At 36.6% G+C, this 5,899-nt stretch overlaps 1 gene segment (V, D, J or C); it reads left to right on the top strand.

Moving 5' to 3' along the window:
• The first annotated feature begins 1,651 nt into the window (after window positions 1-1,651).
• LOC309563176 (T cell receptor alpha variable 21-like) lies at window positions 1,652-3,860 on the top strand. The segment is given in 3 exons: window positions 1,652-1,759; window positions 1,871-1,940; window positions 3,486-3,860.
• Window positions 3,861-5,899: the final 2,039 nt, after the last annotated feature.

Raw genomic sequence — 5,899 nt, 5'->3', positions numbered from 1 at the left:
TTCCATCTACAGTATCTCACAAAAGTGAGTACACACCTCACATTTTTGTAAATATTTTACTATATCTTTTCATGTGACAACACTAAAGAAATTACACTTTGCTACAATGTAAAGTAGTGAATGCTCTCAATTTCTTTGGTCGACCACAGCGAGGCCTGTTCTGAGTGGAACCTGTCCTGGTAAATGGCTGTATGGTCTTGGCCATCATGCTGCAGCTCAGTTTCAGGGTCTTGGCAATCTTCTTCTAGCCTAGGCCATCTTTATGTAGAGCAACAGTTCTTTTTTTTTCCAGATCCTCAGAGAGTTCTTTGCCATGAGGTGCCATGTTGAACTTCCAGTGACCAGTATGAGAGAGTGAGAGCGATAACACCACATTTAACACACCTGCTCCCCATTCACACCTAAGACCTTGTAACACTAACGAGTCACATGACACCGGGGAGGAAAAATGGCTAATTGGGTCCAATTTGGACATTTTCACTTAGAGGTGTACTCACTCTACAGTCAAGCATAGTGTCATGGTCTGGGGCTGCATAAGTGCTGCCGGCACTGGGGAGCTACAGTTCATTGAGGGAACAATGAATACCAACATGTACTGTGACATACTGAAGCAGAGCATGATCCCCTCCCTTCGAAAACTGTGTCGCAGGGCAGTATTCCAACATTATAAATAACCCAAACACACCTCCAAGAAGACCACTGCCTTTCTAAAGAAGCTGAGGGTAAAGGTGATGGACTGGCCAAGCATGTCTCCAGACCTAAACCCTATTGAGTATCGGGGGGGCATCCTCAAACGGAAGTTGGAGGAGCGTAAAGTCTCTAGCATCAACCAGCTTCGTTATGTCGTCACAGAGGAGTGGAAGAGGACTCCAGTGGCACACTTTGAAGCTCTGGTGAACTCCATGCCCAAGAGGGTTAAGGCAGTGTTGGAAAATAATGGTGGCCACACAAAATATTGACACTTTGGACCCAATTTGGACATTTTCACTTAGGTGTGTACTCACTTTTGTTGCCAGCAGTTTAGACATTAATGGCTGTGTGTTGAGTTATTTTGAGGGGACAGTAAATCTACACTGTTATACAAGCTGTACACTCATTACTTTACATTGTAGCAAAGTGTAATTTCTCCAGTGTTGTCACATGAAAAGATAGAATAAAATATTTAAAAAATGTGAGGGGTGTACTCACTTTTGTGAGATACTGTATAAGTAACACAGAAGGTGGGTGAGCTCAGCCTTTAATGTTTGCTATTTGGATTGCAAGGTCTATGGAGATCCGATTTTTCTGCTGTTATATATCTTCTATCTGATCTCTAGACTGTCTTGTAAACCAAAAAAAAGATAAATATGAAAATTCTAAATACATATTGCAATGTGTCATACAAGCAACACCTTTCAAAAACTGTCAATTTGGCAAACTGTCTACCAAAATTGGCCAAACTTAGACAAAACACACCCATTTTTTTTAAGCTCTGCCCTGCTGAGGTTCAAAATATGTACGAGTAAGCTAAGATTTTTAGCTGTACAATGAATGGAAAAAAAAATAACATTGTGGGTGCTGTAGAGTTAATCCACCATCAAGTTCACAACAGGAAACAAGTGAAACATTTAGAATCCCTTAGTACAGGAGTTTAAAATCAGACAGCTGCAGTGCAGGAAAGGTACGGATATATTTACGCGATTTACAAAGGGCTTTGTACAGAATATTTGCAAATTAAGTGGTTACTAAAATCCTAAAACCAATAATGTCTTCAAAAAGGGTGCATGGTTATTTAATTGTTTGCTTGTTTATTTTGTTTATTTCTTTTTAAAGTTTGCAAAGTTATTCATTTTAATATTCTTCATACATGTATCATTTTTTTTTCCCCCAGGAAACATCAGCTTTCTTGAATGCAATGACACGGTTTTTATCTTTGGTCCTGTTTTTAAGCCTTCTACCAGGTAAATGCATGATTCCTCTATAACTTGTTTGATGTTGAAAAAGTAATTTTTGTTGTTGTTGTTTTTTTTTTTTTTCCAATGTAAAAATGTCACTGGCACTGAAAAAAAACGTGTATATTGCATAGCATTTTTAAATTATTATACTCATTGAAGAATATCTATCAACTTAAATATTCTGGTTACCAGTTTGCTGCCGGTATTTCTATATAACAATAGAATTTGCAGAATTTCTAAAGAAAAATAATAATAATAATAACAATAGTAGTAGAACAAAAAAGTTCCCATGATTGTTTGGCCATCTCCCCTATATCGAGTAAAAATATACAGAAAAGAAAAAAGGTGGGGCTTTTAGAAAGGCCAGTGTGGAAGGGAGGATCACAATTAAAACACAATATTTTGTAAAAAATACATATTTATTAGTAGTATAAACAATAGTAGTAGGCGTATACACAAAGTATATATCTCTATCTTGGATTTTTTTTTGTATTACAGAAAAAAATACATAAGGAAAATCCCTCTATATTACCCTAAACTAATAATAATAACAAAATGTAACAGTAGTATCATGATCATTATTCTCAGTATACTATTTATATTATTTTAATTTATATTATTGCATTGTTTATTTTTATTTATTATTTTAATGTATATGTGTGCAAATGTTTAGGGGCCCATTTAAATCTGTGTTGTGAGTTAAAGTATGCATTGTAGGTGTCTTGAGGTGCACCAATGCACATAATGTGCATTGTTGTGCATTGCATTAATTCATGCTTTACTGCAACAGTGTCAATCTGGCCTAAATAATGACTTTGCTTAGTAGGAGGAATACCCCACTCCAAATAAATATATATTATTTATTTATCATTATAAATAAGAATATAGGTAAAAAAAATATATACATTTTTAAATACATAAATATAAATAGCATAATAATAATACAAATTGTAATTATATTATAAGTAAAATAAAATTACTGTAATTATTTTTTGGTGTTGCACATATTAGTTATTATTTTTTACAAATGTTTGTCATGGTTAATCAGTAAGGTAGATGCACTAAAATAAAAATACTCTGAACATTACTATTATTCTTCCTATAATATTTTTTTTATTATGATTAATATTAATACATTGTAGTAAACATTTGTAAGAACAAAGACACCACGAATAACAATTAAGCAATAATAATAAAAATAAAAATAAGACGAGGAATAATATTAATCGAAGAAGAAGAAAAATGGATCTTTGAAGAAGCTGATGAGCTTAGACCAAATATAATTGAATTGTTTCTGTTATGGTTACATTTGTTTTAATTACATTTTTGTGATAGTGTCAGATGGTTGTAATAATAATTATAACATCACCAACAATAACAGTAATAATAATAATAATAATAATAATAATAATAATAATAATAATAATAACATCAAAAACAACTATTATTATTTATTATTATTATTATTATTATTATTATTAATAATAATAATAATAATAAAAAAAATAATAATAATGATGATTTAATACAATTCCATCTTGTATCTTACAGATTGCAGTTTGGTAGAAGTGGAACAAACTAAAGGACTTCTCTTTGTTCAGTCGGGAAAACGGGTAGTGCTGAGCTGCAATCAGAATGACAATAGTTACTACAACATGTACTGGTACCAACACAAACCAGGGCAGGGGCTGAAACTGATGATATTCTCTTTAAATGTTGGAGCTGAAGAGATGGAGGCAGATTTTAAGGCCCGATGGTATGTTAAGAGGCCTTCAGTTTTCAACTCTTCTCTTCACTTAAATGAATCAAGAAAGGAAGATGCTGCCACATATTTTTGTGCTTCCAGTATACACAGTTTGAAATAACAGAGCGAGACCCGGTAATAAACTCTGCGGCTGTTCCTTGTTAATACAGAAGGGGGCACTGGTCTTCACCTCTTTTTAATTTATCAGTAGCACATTTGCCCCTTGTCTTCTATGCAACATTTGGTCAGGCTTATCGAGTTTGGCAACCATGAAGCAATCAATTAGTGCTAGGGGAAGTAACTTATCCTAATCAATCACACTTTAGAATTTTATTTTTTTTTTAATCAGTTTATCTTAATTATTTATTTATTGTAACTGATTTTTTTATTGGTTTGCATGAGTCGCCACACTTTTCACAACATAACTCTGTTTTGTCTAAGGCTACGTTCACATTGTAGGCGTTTTGGGGGCGTTTTTCTGCTCTAGGATCAGCTCTCAAAAAACCCAACAAGACAAATCCTATTCATTTCAATGGCCCCTGTTCACATTTGAGCGTTTTGACGCTGTGAGCAAAACGCCCAATGCTCAAAAAAGTACATTAACTTCTTTTTGGGCAGATTACAGGCGTTTTCCATTGGTCTCTAGTCAATCTAAAAACGCCTGCACAAAAAACGCCTGTAAAAACGCCTGTAATAGCAATGCCAAGATGTGAACGTAGCCTAAAGGAATTGTCATGTTGCCAGAGGTTGCTAAAGGCTCAGGTTGAAACAAGACACAAGTCTACATAATTCAACCAATAGAAAAAAATAAATAAATAGAAAACCTCCATATACACAATCCTATGCCTACAGCTGATTCAGAGGAAAGCAAAATTTGCTCCAGCGGGGAGGATATTCTTTCCTGATCATCCACAAAGCAATTGGATATTCCCTTGGATCAATAATCTATTATGTTATTACATATATATATTAATATCCAGTTATATTTTGTAAACTTAGGAATGCATCTAACTCTTTTTTAAAACATAACTAGTTCTTGAGGGAGTTGGTTTCACATTTTCACTTTCTAAAGCCTCTTACACACGATCAGATTATCGAACGATCTTGCGTCCGATTTTTGTTGCATGCTAGTCTCATATGGAAAGTGAAGAGGTTACTTTCATACGAAAATTCCAGTACAACAGAATTCAACCTCAGAAGTGATGTCATGTGTTGAATTGTTTTGTATGTGTTCTTTTGTTTCTAAGCATGCCTAGTCTTGCTCTTACGATTTTTTTCGGACGAAAACTGTACTAATTAAACGAAAATCGGACGTTGTGTTGACGTACGATAAAAATTTTATATAGCCTGCACATCCAGATTTAGTAGCCCGAAAATTCATAATTGGCTGTCGAAAGCACCATACTAACAATCTGAAAAAATCAGCAGATCGTTTGTCGGACAAAATTTTACTTCCGATTTTCGTATCGTGTGTACGGGCCTTTATTTACTGTGAAGAAGCATTTCGATGTTTGGGAGTTAAATCTCTTTTCCTCCAGACGTAGAGTGCCCCTTTGTCCTATGTGATGGCCTAAAAGCAAATAACTCAACACCAAGTTCACTATATGGGCCACTTATATATTTATACATGGTGAAGAGGGCCAGCCCTACCATGGGTCCCAGCAGGTCCATGGGACCCAGGCAGCACTTTAGGAGGGACGGCAACAAGGGCCCACTGCCCAGAGACCTGAAGCTACCTCCCTCTAGCGTGCAAAGTCATCCTTGCATCATCCTCTGCTCCCCGGTACTGCTGGGGAGCGGAGCAGGGCGGGGGATGGAGCAGCGCTCCTGGTCCCGGAACAGCACAGGCTTCAATAGCTGGAGCACTCGCCACCACTGCAGCACTGCTGTCGCTGCAGGTTGCATTACTAAGCATCGTTCCAAGCGTAGTTTGTCGGTGGCTGCGGAGAGGAAGGGGGGAGCTTTTGTGGTGCTGAACAATTCATATACCTGTGAGTTAAGCTGATGTTTTTGCTGGAGGGGCATGTCTCTTTGCTGGAGGGGGCATGTCTCTTTGCTGGAGGGGGCATGTCTCTTTGCTGGAAGGGACATGTCTCTTTGCTGGAAGGGACATGTCTCTTTGCTGGAGGTGCATGTCTCTTTGCTGGAGGGGACATGTCTCTTTGCTGGAGGGGGCATGTCTCTTTACTGGAGGGGACATGTCTCTTTGCTGGAGGGGACA

The sequence above is a fragment of the Pelophylax lessonae genome (genome assembly GCF_965119305.1).
Source record: "Pelophylax lessonae genome assembly, chromosome: 9".
Classification (NCBI taxonomy): Eukaryota; Metazoa; Chordata; class Amphibia; order Anura; family Ranidae; genus Pelophylax; species Pelophylax lessonae.
Note: the sequence above shows the minus strand (reverse complement) of the source record. Positions and strands in the feature narration are given on the sequence as shown.